This window comes from Corvus hawaiiensis, chromosome 15, assembly GCF_020740725.1.
Source record: "Corvus hawaiiensis isolate bCorHaw1 chromosome 15, bCorHaw1.pri.cur, whole genome shotgun sequence".
NCBI classification, from domain to species: Eukaryota; Metazoa; Chordata; class Aves; order Passeriformes; family Corvidae; genus Corvus; species Corvus hawaiiensis.
This window is the reverse complement of record NC_063227.1, coordinates 15,624,821-15,643,904: the sequence shown is the minus strand read 5'-3', so window position 1 is coordinate 15,643,904 and position 19,084 is coordinate 15,624,821. Positions and strand designations below refer to the sequence as shown.

Sequence of the window (19,084 nt, the reverse complement as noted above, 5' to 3'; positions counted from 1 at the left end):
GCAGTCTGCTGCCATTCCTTTGCTTTCATTGGAAATTCTGAAACTGATTTATCTAATTTCGATCCGCATAAATTTTGAAGATTTCATTTTGATAAATGTGGAAATGACCAATTTGGGTTGCTCTACGCTCTTTTTTTTTTTTCCCCAGGGACTTAATTGCTAACACTGAAAGAAGTCAAATTCCACTGCATTGGCATAGAAATGAGATATGAAAATTTGGTGTGCAGGACCTGATTTGCTATCCCAAAAGACTTATGTACAGAACAGAGAACCTTTCTATAAGGAAACAATATCCTTCTTCACTTTTCTATCTTAAACTGGCAAAGGCACCAGAGCTGTTGAGACTGGAATTGTTGATACTCAACTGTTTGTCTACATTAAACCTGGGTGGTATCATCCAAAGATTCAGAAAGAAGTGGTGCTTTGCACTGAGGGACTCAAAAAAGAGCAGATAATGGAAAAAACTTCAGGAACAAACAAAACTAACAAAAAGAAAGTTTCATGCAGGAAGGTGGGGCAGGTTCAAGGGAGAAAAATTACATGAACAACACAGAATTGAGGCTGGGTTTGCTATCACACAGCTTAAGAGCTTAATAACTGAGATAATAATAACAAATTGCCAGGTCAGACAAGTAATCTGTTGCATTTATTAGAGACTGAAGAGAAACCAAATCAAAGAATGCTGTATCAGTAAAGATGATGTCAGTGAAGATGAAGCAAATCAGGTAGACATTTCATTGAGGGAGATACTGTGAGATTTTAACATAATAGTTAAAAAGACAAGTCCCAAAGTGGCTTGCAAATCTGGGCAAGAATTGCCTTTTTGAAAGGGGTGAGGAAGAAGAGGGAGGAGTGCTGAGATATTAACTGCCTTATTTGTTTTGGCTATGATTGATATTGAAAAAAAATTCAATTAAACACACCAGAGACAGAAAAAAGACAGTGAAAGAAGAAAGGTCAGAACAGGATTGTTATTTCTATAACCCATTCAACACACTTCAGTGTGAAAGATACAATTTAAAACTATAAAATGCTATTTGGATCTTTATTTCCAGTGTTTGCTACCACCTTTTCTTCTATACTATCAGAATTCACATTTTTAAAAAGTGTAAATTCAAACTCTAGACAAAGCATCTTCCTATAAGAACGGTGCGAACACAGAGCTTATTTGCTATCTAGGTCCTTTTCTGACAAAGCCTGACAAACAGTCCCTCTGTTCCTAACAAGCCTGTTTTATAGAACAAGCTTGTTTTGAACAAGTATTTTTATGAGAAGCCCCTATGTCTGTAATGATTTCTATAAACTGTTCTGCTTACTGGTTAATCTTACAGCTTTACACATCACTTCAGCAAACAGAGAAGGGAAACCTGTGCCCTTTTGCTTCTTGTATGACAAGTTTTTATACAAGAATGTATTTTCACATAGTATAATGGGGCTTTTCATACTTCATTTTTCTTAAGATTTTCATTTCCTTTTACTTTTCAGGAGCATTGATTGAGAAAAAAAAAATCAAAGGTATAATTCATGCTTACAGAATCTTGTATGTACAGTCCCCTCATATCTGACATAACCAATTATCCAAACAATGCTACCATCACCTTCATTTCTGCTGAACTATACATACTTTTTTCAATCAGTCCTGAAATTACTGAGTGGGAGGTTTTTTGGATGACTTCTAAAATGGATATACTCGTATTCGTCATCATTTCTCTCAGTTTCATTAGTCTGCATTTTTCTGTGATGAACAGAACTAGAATTGACAGCTACATTTTTAATGTTTCCTGAACTCTGTTGTTTTCATTTACCTAACAGCTTATGGTACTTCAGCTGAAGCTGAATTCCCTGTGAATATGCTTTCTGTTTGCTACTGCTGGATTACAATGAATATAATTAATAAAACAGCACTAGGCAACTCAAACACTGTGTGTCAAACATGGGACATGACAAACTGAGTCAGATAGATCCACTTCTATATCTATTGCTTGATGAAATGCCCAACAAGTTACCAGAAATGGTGCCAGGAGATTAAATCTTCTTGTTAATAGCATAGGAAAATCAATGTTTCCTTCAAGAGATTGCTGATAAAAGATTATAGAAATATTTTCTTTTCTGGGTAACAACTATGCCTGTGGTCCTTATCTTTTAAGTTCTTTATTAGGAGATTCAAGATACTTTCAGTGATGTAATTACTGTAATTTTTTTATTTTTATGGATTCAATTTTAAGAGTTTTTTGTGCCTATTCCTTTGGGGGATATAGTTCCCTGGCACTCTGAAAAATTTAATTTCCAACACAGGCACATGTAGGAAGAGTGACAGTTTAACATGTTTGCAAAATATATATGTGTGTGTGTTGCCTTCATTGAGGTTTCCATTTGCTTTCTTCTGAACAAAACCAGGTAAGTTGCCCAGATAGTCAACATTAATTGAATGTTCAGTCCCTTTTAAAACACGAAAGAAAACTGTGAAGATACTTGTGCATGTAACTGCACTCTGAGGGCACTGTATGAAAATGGAATATATCATGCAGCTCATCTTATACATGTCAAAGAAACTGTCTGCCCATAAAGTTTATAAAAATGTGGCCTTCAGCATCTTCATGCTGTAACAACAAAGCTTGTCATTCTATTGCAGTGCAGTTGAATAGATGAACAATACATCCCTTAAAATGACAAATGAAACTGCTATTTTCCAAGCATTGTTGTTCTTTAAATCTGATTCTAGCTCCCTTATCTACCGTGCTTTTCTCTAAGCAGATTATAATTGATCAGACTCATCATTAATGTGGTATCTTGAGTTTATTATTTCATGAGCTCATGCTGAAAGGGTTCTTCCCCTGCCCCAAACTGAGACCACTTTCTATGTGCTGTTTATGGTTATGGTAGCACTGACCACACTCAGCTATCTCAGTGCAGATTAACATCTCATTTGTTCTCCCACTATCGCCTCAAGGTCTCTCCGTGCTGTTACTCCACAGTCAATTCCTCTCAGTTGTAAGAGTTTTCATTTTCCCCCGATGAACTTTTCTGTGTTCATTGTGAAATTTTACTAAGATAATCTTTTGACAAGATAAACAAAGCAACAAATAATCTTTTTTTTTTTTTTAAATTCCTGAACAGGGGTGCTGAAAAGGAAGAGCCTAAAAATCACCATGTGAACGCTGTAATAGTGTTTCTTTCTCTTTATCAGAGGAGGCACATTTTTGACAAGCTGCTTAAGTAGTTTCATAAATATTTTTGTCATAATTTATATTGGTAAAACACCCAAAACAATTTTCTTCAAATGAATTGCAGCCAATGCTGTAATTACAGCCAGTCAGAAGGGGCAAGTAGAATTTATTGTTGTTTTCATTACAGTGACATGAGAGATACTGTTCCTCATTGTTCAGCATAATTTTGTCTCCATATTTAGATTTACACTGTAGAATATTCCTACTTCATAAAGACACCTAAAGCCAAACTAATCCATTAAAAAGATATCAAAAAAAAAAAAAAAATCAAACTAATTGTTGGCATGATTACTGCTGATTATGTGAATAGCATGTATCTGCTTCTTTACTACACTGAAGAAGCTTGATATAGCTGATGTAGAATATCTAAAGATTGAAACTCTGTTAATTGCTAATGGACATTAATTCACCTATTTCCTACAAATGGTGTTACTGACTAATGAAAGAAGGAATCTTCCCACATCCTATGGGCAATGATCCCACAGCAAATATGCAGTCCCTCATATCCTTGCTTTAATAATCTGAAACTGCAAGGCTTGCATAGGAAGGGCGCCAATTATTATGACTTTTTGCAAGAAAACTGTGGAAGAAACCTACCATGCAGTTAAAATTATTGGGGAAATGCAGCTTCTCTTTCATGGCTTGTTGCTATATTCCACAACAGAATACTCAGAAAACAGTATCATATATAGACCTGTGCATAAAATTTAGCAGCTTAAAATGGGCAGACATCTTTTGAATAGTTATCAAGGATGCTGAAATCCAACCAATCATCAAAAACAACCTCAACAAAACCAAGCCAAAAAGTAACCAGCAGTAATTGACTTTAAATTGATTTTAAAATGTGAGATATTTAAAGTACCCTACTTAATTATAGATTATTTCTTTCCAAACCAATAAACAGAAAAAATATGGCTAAGTTATTTTAGATATTCAGGTTTTGCATAAATGTGTTACACAAACAATAAGAATAATGTTGTGTTTAAGACTTTATAGTAAATATAATTTCTCTTCATTTCATTCACAATAATATTTGCACTTTCGAGCTGAATATAAAACTCAGATAACAAAAGAAGTATTTTTGTGCTTAATTTGTGAGTAAAAAATAATAATAATAAAAAAAATAATTAAAAAACTCTCATGTGGTGTTGACCTAAACAAGAGGTAAGTTTAGAATGAATGTACAAATGTACTCAAGACACAGATCTGCCTATGTTGTTAATTTTGTAAAACAAACAAAATCCACAGCCTGGTGCAGGACAGAACCTGCTCCCTTTTCACATGTGGTATTACAAATTCACAAAGTGGATGGTTTTATTTCTTAAGGCTCCTACACAACAACTGTGCAAGAAACTTGTACGATAGAAACAGAAGTTGTTTTGTTTTCATGCTTGTGCAAACAAAATAGGAAATGTGAGCACCTATGTCTCAAACAACTAAAAGGAAATAAGCCCATAGTATTCAAATCATAATTTCATACCTGTTACAGTTCACAGTCATTTGTTTCTTATTTGAATACACAGGATCATCTGTGCTGAGGCAGTATCTGATATTGTCTCACTAAATCCTGTACTAACAAAAGAGGAAAGAAGGAAAGATCCTGACCCAAAAATATGGAGAATATTACCTTAAATGTGTTAGTGGTCCCTGACCTTTCAGACTTGGTTAAGGAATGAACAAAATGTCAAGCAACATTTAAAGGAAACTGAGAACTCCAGACAGGGCAGCTAGCAAGGATAAATCCAACATCAATGGTAAAGACAAAGGTCAGGGGGCAAATATATGAAAATTATTTTGTACAAGTGAGGACAGCAATACTGTCACATCTGTCAGTTCTTTAGAACATCTGAATAATAATTTCCCTTGGATCAGGACCCAAATGAGCCTTATAATATGAGACTGTAATTCCCCTTTGGGTAAAAACCTCTTTAAACACAATGATAGCCTAAAGATTACTGGAACAGGAATAAACAACATCACTTGGTCACACAGAGGAGCCATACTGCACACAGCTCACAGTGGTGATAGATTCCTTGTTACCAGAATGCCCTCAAAATGAAATACACAACGTAGGACAGACACAGAGCTTCAGCAAATAAATGATTCAAAGTCATCAGAACTGGAAGACTAAAGTGTTTCCTCTCTGAGTTTGGGTATATACAGACAGGTTAAAAAGTTCTTTGCTGTGGCAGAAGCTTTTAGCTCATGACTAGTTGAAGTGTGCATCCCCCTTCTCTGCAGCAGACTGTAAGAACAAGAGAAGGGAGAGATGTGTAATCTGCATCTGTACTCAAAAGATAAAAAAAAGCAGAAGCCTAGAAAGCTTAAAGTATTACTGTCGTGCAGCTAAGGCGAAATCGATGGCAGCAAAACTCCTCTCCGAGCTCCCAGTGACTCAGGAGCCCAGCTGAGGGAGAGGCCACCACAAGCTGGAAAAGGAAAGCATCTTTTGATGTGGTACTTCTCCCTATGAAAACAGTCCAGAATCCCTTGATCCTTCATGACATTAGGATCTTCAGGAAAGGAAAGATGAGTATCAAGCTTTAAATACGTGTCATTTAGAAAACTATGCACATGTTCAGTGCTTGGATGATAAAATTGGCCACTGACAGAAATGGAAACATATCAAAATAAGGACATGAACTACAATAACAAAAATGACTTTTTTTCTGAACTCCTTAGCAAGATAAAAGCTCTAGGTCTGATACATTTTGCTCTTCTACATTTGTTTTCACATTTCCCATATCTGATGGCAAAGCACACACGTGCAAAACAATTCATATTCATATCTGAGAGTATCCTGCCTTCAGATAATATAATTGTAATGTGAAGTGAAAAGTATTGAATAAATTACTTATCCTGATAAGTGTTTTTCTGTAAATGAGAATCTAGCCACAACAGTAGGGGTAACATTCAGGCTAAAATAGGAATTGGGATTGTATGGAGTATTTTCACTGTCCTGGTGACCTGAAATGGGACTGGTCAATGTACAAGCACATCCTTAATATTGTTTCCAAAAGAAAAAATCCTGATAATCTAAGATTCCTGTGTAAGCATGTATAAAGGAACCAGGATTAATCATGGCCATAATGGATGGTAAAATACTCACAATGACTCCGTTGTGTAAAATACTCACTATGGACTTCTCATGCTGTAGCAGTGCAATTCATGAATTAGGGGAAAGCATTTGACATTCATTTGTTAAATAACCTCTTTCAGCAATGGAACAATGGGTCAAGATAAGTCAATTACTATTTACACATTTAGCCAGCTGTATGACAGCTGTAGCCATAGGTAGAGCACACACTTGTGTAAGGGAAAAATGCTGCTGAGAGTGGAAAAATAACATGAGAATTGCCACTGCCATCTCCCTTCCCAGCTTTGCTCTGTGCATCCTCCATCCTGCTCCCCCCAGCCTCCTCTCCAATGCCAAGGAGCTTGAGCAGCATGGCTAGAAGTTATTATTTCACTGAGCAAAGCAGTGTATTGCTGAACTTACCCTCCCCAGCCAGAGAGAGCCAGAGAGGCTGAGAAGAGGTCTGAGTTTACTGTAACTGCCACATGCCGCCCTTGGCTCAGATCATAATGAGCTCTGGAGAGGCGCAAATCCCCATGGCTTGGGGCAGAAAAGCGAACAGAGAAGATGTTGCTTCGTTTTCATATTAGTACAGGGGTGTGTTTTGAGGAGAGGGCTGTAAAATTAAAAAGAAATTGAGAGGTAAAAGGGGAAAATTAAGAGAAGGGGGAAAGAAGAAGACAAACTGCAGATATGAGTAAGAAGCAATAGGAAAAAACCTACCAAGGAATGAAATACTTGCAGTAGCAAGGAAGCAACAGGGTAAGAAAGTTACTCCTCAGTTACTGTTTTACATGGTTCTGTTTACCCAAAGCACAGACATGAAACATAGAATGATAAACAGCCAACAGAGTAAAGAATATTTATAGCCATCTATCATTGTGGAAAGTAAATTCAAGTTCATGTAGTAAGAAACATCAAACTGTCTAGCATTTAAAAAGTCAAGGTTAGATTATTTTAAATTAAATTTTAAATTCAGGTGAAATTTATAATTTGTTATACAGCTGCTGACATTTTTGTTTTTCCCCAGACTCCCAGACAGGCTAGAAGGCTTTATCTCTAAGAGGAGAGGGAGGACAGGAATCAAATTCTTCCTGAAAAGATGAATACGTAAAAACATTCAACCTGTGATGTCTCTTGGTTCTGATCTCAATCTTAGCCTTTAAATCAGAACAGCTCATTGTCACTGAGGAGAAGATATGGAATAGGAAGACAAATCACACAGGCATGTGTGGGGAAGCAGCAAACCTAGCAAAGAACATCTCTAGATGAACTAACAACCCTTCATGAATAATAAACACCAGGATGCAGCCATACAGGCTATTTCTATCACCAGTTCCTCTGTGTAGTGCTTTATATCAATAGAAAGTTATTTTGAAATACTTGTGCAGTGTTTCTTCTTTGGTGGTGTTTTACACACTGCACTGATGCGGGATTAAACAAATCATATAGGGAAAAGGACAGGAAAGTCACTGGTCTCTGGCCACAAAGCGGTCTGGTGGTTTTAAATAACATTTTAATTTGAATTATAGTAAGGTTAAAAGAGGAATTCTGAAAAGTTTATGATAAACAACTGTTACAGATGTGATCATTTCATCTTGATGTCAGGGAGATTTTGTCTTAATTTTTCAAATTCCTTTTTGCTTCAGCACTTGTACATTTCTTTAAGTCAAAGCATTGCTCGAAAGCAGGCCTCTGACACCTGGGGTGAGGCTCTGAGAGGTTACCTTAAGATCACAGCAGACTTATGCGAGCATTGTTACCTTTGGAACGCATGAAAAGAATCCATATTACAAATAATCAAAGACAGGACAAAAATAAGTACCCATGGGCAAGTTTGTCACCCAATGTCAAAGTTGCCATTCTTTCTCTTTCTGTACCCAGTCACAGCTGTAACTGCAGCAAAAGTTTTATTGTCACATTAACATTTCCTTTCCTTTCCTTACCCAGCAGAACAACTGACTGCCTCAGAAAAATCTTTTTCAATAAAGATCCCTGGTCTTAGACCTCGCAATAATACCCACAGAATGCCAGTGGATCAAACACCGCCAAAAGTTTCATACAAACTACTGATGAAATATGAACCTTACACAGGTATTACACTTGAAGCAAGGTAATTTTTTGTTTGTTTCTTCATTCTTCCACCAATCCTAAAGAGGAAACTCTGCTTAGGGCAAACTGTTTCAGGCACCAACGCCATCTCAAATGCTGGCAGTCTCTGTTAATCACTCTAAGTGCAGCCCTGATTTGTTTACCAGGGAAACTGCCACTTGTCAAACAGCTCTCAGTGCTGCTGTTTACACTCTGCAGATGTAAATCATGATGCGACCATGGCAATGTGACAGCAGCAAGATGTCCGAGCTCCTTTGAGGAGACAAGATGACAGGGAACAGAACAGACCTGCTCAGTTGATAATTCCTGACACCAACCATAGGTTGCCGATTTTAGCCATTATTTTTTCAGTTTTACATATAATCGCTTCAGCGATTTACAAAGATAATCAAAGAGGAGAACCCACCTCACTTCACAGAGCTGTGGGTCACGCAACAAAGGCTGTCAAAGGACAAACAAAGAAAGAAGGCCTTTGGAGATGACATTTTGTCCTGCCTAGTGATTTCATGAGTCCATCATGCCCCTTGGCAGGGAAAAATGCATTGCTATTATAATAGGGAGTAGACAAGAAGACAAAGATATCTTTTATTTCTGTTCACTTAGCCTTCATTAAGGAAAAATGAATTTCATTTAAAAGCAAACATACTGACTTAGGTACTTTCTCAAACTTGCACGCCACCAACCCTTCAAAATTTCACAAGAACAAAGACTCTTACATGAACCAGGTCCACTGCAAACAGGAAAGAGACATGTGGAAGAACATAAAACTGGTACAATAATTTTGTCAGGGCTACAAAATAAATTGAAAAAACCTAACAATTAACTTAATTTTCAGTCTGTAAAACTACCTTCTGTTACCACTTAAACAGTTTGTTAATACTTATTGTGACAGCAGTTTGATCTAAACCTGTTGTTGCAAATCACAAAATACTATAAGAGAAAGTCACTTCTGAGGTGTGGGACACAGCTGGTCCTGAAACCCCAGTGACCCCTTTGGGCTCCAGCTTGGCCTTCACAGAAAATGTACAGCTGGGGAAAAGGAAGAGTGGGAGGTGATGACCTTTTAGCCCCCATTTTGAACCATATATAATCTGCAGAGATCAAGGGAAGAATTTCTGATATTTTGCATTCTCCAGCTGTATTTCAAAGCCTGTTGACTTTTTCTACTTTTTAAAGAGAATTTGCATATATGCTAAATTCAGCATATAAACAAGAATGCTAGGAATAAGCTTAATGGCTTTTTCCCAACTGCCCAGTGTTTCATTACTAATTACAAGTTAGTCTAACTTCTAGTGGAAGGTGTCCCTGCCCGTGGCAGAGGGGTTGGAACTGGATTATTTTTAAGGTCTTTTTCAATCCAAACCAATCTATGATTTTAATCCACCATTCCAACTTCAATTAAACAAAAACCAAAAAAAGTGTATGCTTTTAAAATAGCTTAACATTTGCTACTAGTGTCCATCCAGAAACTTGACACCCACACATATGTAGAAAACACAGCCATGAAACCACATTATGACTTCATGTTATTTCCTTCAGTCCTCTTAACATGAGGTCATCAGCAGAAGTAGGTTTTAACACAGATGCTTAAACTGCACCTAGATTGGATAGTAGATTATGAAAATCTCCGCATCATCTTAAACTTTCCACTGCTGAAAGGGTTAGAAAAGATAAACAGACTTGAGAAGTCATCTGAGGTACCAAAGGCAAGTCTAAAATAGTGTTCACTGGGGTTTTTGCTTGTGTTGTCTTGGCCCCCTCATCCCACTACCTACAGGCATTTTCTGGGTGTGCTCAGCCAGTTTGTGCTGATTTCATTGGCATGTGTACAGAGCACAGGTATGGGTACCTACAGTATATTAAGGCTTAGGAACACTTTGCATTCATTCTGTGTTGGTTATACCCAGACAACGCAGAAGGAAACTGGACACATTTAATTTGGTGCTCGCTGCTGCTTAAGCTGATCACCAACGTAACATCAGATATGCTGCTGCAAATGTTAGTGTCCAGACAGTCAGATATTCACCACTCTCGCTGCCCGTCCCAGAGCAGTTAAGAGTCAGACAGGAAGACTGCTTCTCCCAGGTTCTGGCGCTGTTAAGATCACAAACTGAGCTGCTGGGATAAGCGTTTGAATCAGAAATAGGTATTAAAGACTACATTGTTTCGCCAAGTCTCTCAGGGAGGAATGGTTGCCTGCAGAACATTTCCTTCCACAGAAAGTATGAGTAATGCAGCAGGGAGGAAAAACAAAGAACAGACGGCAACCTCTCACTCTCTAAACGGGGGCACTGTGTTGTCATTAATGACTAACACCAGAAAGTGTCTAGAAAAGCTGCAACAATAAGCATAAGGGAAACTGAAGCAATAACATCACACTTTCACAGTTATAACATCTCTCTGACATGCTTGGCAAGGAAGTTTGAAGGGACTAGTATATGCAGGATGTAGTAGCAGCAGAAAAAGAATGAAAAAAAGGCTCTGCATTTGTTGATTAATCACAAGGGTGTCCTTGAGTTACCTTCAAACTTTTGACCGCGACATTAAAAAAAAAAAAAAAAAAAAGATTATCCAAGGAAAGAGAATGACACCATGCTTTGAGAGCGGAACATCAACAAGGCACCATCAAATTTGACAAACCTACAGCAATATACTGTGTATTGGCCTACATGACTGGATGAAATCAAGGGCTGTCAAAGTCAGTAGAAGTTGAGTAGCATTTTCAGACAGATGAAACTTGCAGAGAAAACCTGAGCATCCTCAAAATGCTCTCCTTTATCCACGAGTTTCTTCCAGCAGTTAGGTTGTTGTAACTGGGAATATAGATTAAAAAAATGGAAGAAACTTTCATTTGAGGAAGCTGGAAGTCTTAACTAAAAGCCTGGAATCTCAAATGCAAACATTTTTGCTTAAAATATGTAAAACTTTCGGTACCTACGGATAAAACCTGACTTTTTCCATTAGCATCATGTCATTTTTGTATGGCATGGCTGTAATTTTCAGCTTTGGAATTCTGGAATTCCATCTAAAAGAAGGCCATTGTCATTCTCCACATAAAACCATATTTTGTAAAGACTACTTAAGGCCCATGAAGTAACCCTTGTGAGCAGCTGGACAAATTTCCGTGAAGAAAATAGATATTTTGGGTAATTGACAATGGCACTGAAAGAAACGCCAGGGCAGACACTCACTGTACATTTATAGGGTGCATCAGGCAGGGCAAAACCTTGTTTCTGTTTGCTTTGGTCCTCATGCAAGCAATTTGGGGAAAATTATCGAGAAATTGAATGTTTTTTCCCATTTATTTTTTGTTTCTTTTCTGTACTGCAGTTCATTTAGAAAAACATTTTCTAAGGTATGCCCTAAAATTTCTCAGAGCTATCAAGGAGTAATTTCCTCAGCCTAATCTCCTCCACAAGATTGTAAAAACTGTAGGATAAAAGGGGAACTGTGGCGATTTACCTACTAATTAGTTGCTCTTATTAAGAAGAGTGAGATAATTGATTTTAGGATGCACTACCCCTTATTAAGACCTAATTTAACTGTATATCAAAGACTAATTAAATGGCATTACTCCATCTCACTGATGAGTTTTGATGCTTGGTGAATAGATTTGGGTGAAAAATGAACACTCAGTAATAGATTTCTAATTCACACAGATAACTATGAACTAAGAAGCTGAGCAAAGGGAATTTTGGATTATCTAAAACTATCACATTTTTTGGTATTCCTTTACACTGATAGTCTGAAGTGAAAAAAATAAAACATTTAAACATCTGCTGAGAGCTACAGGGAAAGGGAAAGACAATGAAAAGGTTCTCCGTGTAAACTGTTTATTTAAACATTTAGGTAATTTTCTTACAGTGAGGAATTAAATTTGGGAAAAGGCTATGTGCTTTCATGTGCATTTATCTGTTTATTCTGCAGAGCTGCGTAGCTACAAAAAGGGATGACAAATAATAAATATTATTTATTTGTGCCATTTGTCAAAAGCATTTAAAGAAAACAGACTTAAGAATAATTTCAATTTCTGATTATTCCAATACCTTGCAGCATTCCAAGTGTATTTAGTGCTGAAAAGGAATGAAAAGACAGAATTACATGCCTCCAATTCTGCTAAATAGTCTGCAAGTTAAAATAAACATGAAATAAGAAAAGTTTAAGCGGCTTTTGAGCAAAGGAATGGCAGGGACTGAGTTTACTAATAAATTCTTAGGGTTTTGATCCTTCAATATTCATTTAAATGAAATCATCTGTCTTAAAGTAATTCCTTTAGCAATCCAGCGTCTGGTTTAATAAAAAACAACTTACAATAAATTTGAGTGTGTAAAGGAAATAAACGCAAAGCTTTAATCTCATCAATCTACCCTCTAAATAAAATGTTTTGTCCTCTAGACAGAATGGCTCTGACAATACAAACTCATCATTCTATTTAATCTGTTAGGTCATGGCCCCAGAGATTATGATGAGCTGTCTCTCAAAGCCACACTGTGCTGCAGTACAACATCTCTTGGATAAATCACAAGATCCTCACCCAAAAAAGCAATGACTTTGCTACAGCTCTGGGGTGTATTTCCTTGTTTCTATTGGTTTATTTCACTGGCAGGAATATAATTGCATATGGAAGCATCAGTCATGTGTCATTCTTCCATTTATTTCTGGCCAAGGTGTAACCATACCAAAGCAACAACCTATAGCTTTTAGACATTTAAAGAAACCGTACTGACTGAAGGTTATTCATTTGAAACTAAAATTTGAAGGTATAAAGTTATGCTGTATTAGCTGAAGGATATTTACACATTAATTATTCTTCTACTAATCCAAATAGAAATAGTAGTACTGTAAGGGAAAACAAATACTTATTTCAGCATTTGCACAAATCATATTTATAAATAGATATGTGAGCAAGCTATTTATGTAAACATTCCCTAAATAACCCTGGGTATGACCAGCCTTGCAGCCAAGATATACATAGAAGATTTTTGAGCAAATAATTAGAGCAGAGTTTATTCTTCAGTTTGTAGAAAGCGGGAAGGATTTTATATATTAAGACATTTATATTCAAATATGTAACTGCTGCTAGAGAAAACACAGCTTTCTAAAAAACAAGAATTAAAATGCAAATAACCTTAAATATTACATTAAGAATATAATGCTTTTCCTTTTTATTTGACACATGTCCTTTCTAAGCACATGAAGGTTGCTGGCTGGATTTAGAAATACACATCCCCCTGCCCTTCTCTACATATATGCACCTTCATGAATGCAGATGCACACAGGATGCAAAAATACTCACACTGAAGTTGCTGTGAAACTAACCATCAATTTATTCATGTTTTTGCCTAGCACTCAGTCTCACCATCATAGATATTTGCTAGATTAGCAGGTGAAGAACGGGCATGTTCAGTAACATTGGAGTCAAAATGCAGAGGTACAGCTAGTGATCCAACGTAACAGGCAAAGCAATGTTGCTCTAAGACCTTTTCCCAAAAATCTACCCAGAACTTAAAATAGGAACATACAATATCCCTCAGTCCTCTGGTACTTTCACACAACACTCTCTATTTTCTTCATTTGCATTTTGCTCTTTCAAGATTTCTGCTGGCACTTTCTGATTAACACCTTGAGAGATTACAGTACCATCATAGGACTTTCATATTCTACTTCAGGTCTCTCTCTTTATACTTAAAACAGAGACTAATATTAAGTGAATGCAACCTTTGATCATAAAGTTCCCATTCTACTGACATGAAAAAGATACCTCACTATTGCACAAGGAAACTAAAGGAAGAAAAGTGAACAGTTTGGAGACTCCACTTTAATGTGAGAACACTGTCTCTCAAAGGAGTACTTGCTGTGATAACCATTGCAGGCTTTGGTAGAGAAGTCACAGAGATTCTATTCCTCAAAACATTTAAGATGTCCACTGGCTTAATGGCAAAAAATAACATTAGTGCTCAATATTCTGCTACAAGGACAGCCCCCTTTTCTGTTTTGCTAAAGACATTGGCACAAGGACGTATCTGGCACTAAAATACAGGATGTAATACTGGAGAGAAGAACAACTATTTCAATTAATTTCCCTGCATTGATGAAAAGGTTAAAATAGGGGAAGTTAAAATATCAAGTTGGATTTTTTGTTGTTTACTCAATGAACAAGAGGAACACCAGCCAGCTAAATAAAAAATCCGCAAACCCCTTACCCTCTTCAATTAGCATTTCCAAAAAGGAAAATCTGACAGTATTCAACAGCCAAATCTTAGCAATTATTAAAAAGCACAACTCAAGTAATCGAGCAAGTCATATATTGCTAAAGAAAAAACCAATGCTAAAACATGTTAAATGGCCAGACAAGTTCTAAATAAACAAGTATTGTAGAATACCAGTAACAATGTATGGTAATAAGTTAGCTATAATTAGTAACCCAAGCCTTAAAATATCTCCATCCTCCCAAGTTTGCTGTACCCTGGATATGATAAAATCTTTCTTTTTTTTTTCCCCCAGTGTAACTAAAATGGTAATTGAAAGCTGATTTAGGATCAAAGACAACCTCAAGTTTATAAATAGTTGTAGCTGGCTGTGAAGTATTCCTGTCAAAATTTCTTGAAAGTGGATGTCCTGCTAGAATAGTAGTAAATTTGCAGGAACTAAACTGAAACAAGATATTTCCTGAAAGACTTATAAACAGGAAAAAAGCTTTGAGGAGGAAAAAAAATCCACGAACGCTTTATCATGGAACCTACACCACTAAGCACTGTTAGAAGAAGATCATTATAAAACAGTCTATTTGATGTATCTGAAAAAAACAAAAACAAAAACCAAACCCCACTACAAAATGAAAAAACCAGCCCCAACACCACTAGTGAGCAAATATCGATTACCACTGAGAAGCCCAAATTACTTCAGTAATTCTTTATTCTTTCCATCCAGTGTTTTCACAGGACACCAGCAATTACAGGAGCTTTGGTTTTTATTCATGATTGGCAAAACCCTAGTTTATAATCCCTCTAGGTACCAACTTCAATATTTGCATTTGTATTTAAGTTATTTTCTTCTATTTTACAATAGTTTCTGAAACAATATACTTTAAGTTTCTAAAGAAGTTCCACAAATACACACTTCTGAAAGTGGTTTTTTTTGCATTACATGAGACAGCAAAGCAAGACAGAAGCAGTGGAAACTTTTAGAGACAAAAGAAACTGACTACCCAATATCCCTTCCTCAAGTGACCTCCAAGGTTGTTTGTGGGCCTAAACAACCTAAATAACTCTGGGATTGAAAATAAGGCATCAGTTCCAAACTGAACTGTTCTCATTTAGTGATACTCAACATGCAGAGGAAGAATTTCCAAGAAGAAAGATATGAAGTAACAATTTTGCATAAACCATGAGCTCTCCTATTAACTGAATCTCAACAAAAAACCCACAGAGAATGTGGCTTTGAATTGCTGAAATTTATGTTACATTTTCATTAAGTATAATTACCATCTCATGAGAAAGTGGATTAATACACCTCATCAATACACAGTGTGTAAAAATATCCCCTGTGAATTGCTACTGTATATTCTAATCCAGTTGTTGGGGGAATATCTTCTGGATTGCCTTCCTTTTAATGCATTTATTATTAAAAAACTACTAGTAGAACTCTTTATTCCAAATTTTTGTCCTCTTGAGCAATATGACCAATTCATTTAAGGATCTGAAGGAATAAACATAGTTAATATAATTGAAGGGATGACCTATGATACAAACATCAATTTCCCAAGTTGTTTTTCTCCCCTTCTTATCAGTGCTGAATAATTAACACATGCACAAAACCTGAGTTCATAGCTGAAAAGTGCACTTGAATATTTGAGACCTGCTTAGAGACTCAGGTCTCTAAGGTAAGAAAGGTAAGAAAGTGAGAGATCAGATCCAACCACTTGCTTACAGGTTGTGGTGCATTAGCATTACAAATTCCAGAGCCTTTGGGACAGGAGGCTGGCAGTCATTGGGAAAAGGGGACAAGGCAACACACAACGACAAAATGAAATGTGTCAGGCGAAAGGATTAGGAATTTCCACTGTCAATTAGTGTAACTCTTATGTTTCTCTAGGTTTCTGACTTTATCTTCCCCCCGTCATGTAGGTTAATTTTCTCTAATTTGACTACTACTTTTCTGGAATCATCAGTCTAAATTTTTCAGTCTTCTAAAACAATTTTGCCTGGCTGTGCCACATATGTGCTGCAGATTTTTCATCTGGCAGTTCTGTGTAACCTGCATGTACGAGCAGCCCTGTGATCTGTAACTATCCAGACAGTGAAATCATGGAAGTAGCATCTTTGAGTGTTGCTATGTTAACTCTCAAAACTCAGAAATAGGTCTTTCAGTACATCTCTGACTTTTAAGTGGAATGGGAAGCTGTAGACAGACACAACCCCTCATGTCACCAGTTTATATGTGCCATAATCTTCTGCTGACAAGATCTTTCTGCTGTGATAAAGAACCATATTGTAAAACAGGCCTCTAAACACCTAGAGAAATAAATAATTAAATAGTGCTAGGGTAGCCACAGGAAGAGAGAAACCCCTCCTCACAACAGCAGACTACAAACCAGTGAGGCAGGGTGAGCAACTGACCATCTTGCTGCATCCAAACCTAAGCAAGACAGTAACAGCAATCAATGCAAGCACTTGAAAAGACTTCTGAATACATCCTCGGTCTCGAATTTTCACCAGGGAGCCAAAGCACTGGGAATAACATAGAAATTTTTATTTTCCTAAATAATAGGACTTCCTGATAAAAGAAGTCCAAGAAGAGGGAACCAGACTGCTGCACGTGTCAGTAGGAATCTCAAAACCCCACGACTGCAGCCTGTAATACAACAGATATTGTTCATCCTGCAAAGCACAAAACTATCACCACAGCTCAGGAAGGAGATCAATAGATTATAAGGAACCTTACAGTCATCACAATGTCCTCTCTTCTCAGGAGAGAATCTCACTCAGCGATACAGGCCTATATATACGTGGCTTGTTTTCACTGTAGTAGTGAAAGTTGCAGGTGTATATCTACAAGTATGGATATATACACTCATATTTTTACATATGCATACAGAAGTGGGTGTTCAGATGCACTCACATGTATATGCGCAGACACAATCTTAAAGATTTGAACATATAAACCTTCCACTAAAGAACCCAAAAGGAACCATTGCACTGGAAATCCTTTTGAAATCCACACAATGAGTTAATATAAAAACCACACTGGAACTAAATTGAGACCTATTTCAGACATAAAGTGCACAAGCTCATGACAAAGAACACCAAATGTATTTTTAAGAGAGAAATAGACTAAATATTTGAGCAGATGCGGCAAAAAATTAAGAGCAGATAAAGGCAATAATCAAGCTGACTTCTCAGAAAGAAAAATTCAAGCAGGATATTGAGATCAGGTGACTGCAAAGGAGGAAAAGATAGTACAGAGATATGAAACTGCAAAATTTGCACAACAGCATGGAAAGTGAAAGTATGATTGAAAAAATTAACCCAAAATAATCAGAACAAAGACAATTATGGATATTTAAGCAGCAAGACTGCTGCTGGTGCTGAGAGGAATAATGCAGACTATAGAATTCACAAGCACTTTGGGGATGAGCAAGAAACATTTTTCAAAAATTTAGTCTATAATGTGGCTGCTGTCATTCACAACCATTACCTTGAGGAGACTTTCAGCAGGGGATAAACTCTGAAAACACTTCACAGAGAGGAGTTTGGATTTCTGGATTGAGTCTGAAAAACAGAAAATCACTGGTTAAAGCCATCAGCTTATGACACAGAGGCAGTACTGGCAAAAGTGACAGAAAATATCCATATAAGAAATCTGCCCACTGAACAGAGAATGTGTCAAGGAGGGAGGTGGATTAGTGGCTTTATCTCAGAAGTGACAGATTTCTGCATTTCAGAAGTGCCATGCTGGAGTGGGTGATGGAAGGACTTACACGATCAAGGAGAACCTGTGGTTCACCAATAGTCGAGGGTTTTGATTTGATCTAAACTCTTTTGTAAAATCCCAACATTAACCCCACACAGCCACTTCTCCCCTTTGAATTTCAGAGAGATGTATTTCAGGGAGATTGAACAACAGTGGAAATATATCCCAGTAATATAACCTGGGGACAGGTTAGGAAAAAGTCTGGTTTTAACCTTCCTTCTACACCTCCCCACCCACCCAAGGAATACAAAACAATTTTGGGTGGCAATAAACTTTGTTGCATATGCAGCTAGAAGGCAGTATATTCTTTTCATTTATCATTTAAAGAAAGATATCAGGAAGTCATTACATTGTGAAGATTGGATCTCTGCACTGTTGTGGTGTAACTCAGCACTGCTGTACACAAATATTGTAGATAATAAAACATAAAAAGGTTTGCAGTATTGGACTTGTCCTTTTCCTACATATGGTGCTGGGTTTAATCCAGCCAGCAAAAATAAAGGAAAGTTTTCTCAAAACTTAAACAGACTTTGGTGGATTGGAATCTATTTTCTTAACTATTGTTAACTGTTTAAAAATTAGATAATCTTGAACCCTAGCTATGATTCTAGCTATTTTGTGGCTATGATCTGAACCCCACCTCTATCTGACAGAAGGTTGCAAACAGGATGGGGGACTACTACCAGCACATAAAGAA

General features: G+C 36.9%; 1 protein-coding gene across 1 annotated transcript in view; it reads right to left on the bottom strand.

Moving 5' to 3' along the window:
* The window catches only part of TENM2 (teneurin transmembrane protein 2), a 740,257-nt gene extending 722,088 nt beyond the window's left edge, over positions 1-18,169 (bottom strand). The window contains exon 1 of the mRNA XM_048319587.1: positions 18,112-18,169. The gene's annotated coding sequence lies outside the window, so the exon portion shown is untranslated. The remainder of the gene's footprint in view (positions 1-18,111) is intronic.
* Between the last annotated feature and the right edge of the window lie 915 nt (positions 18,170-19,084).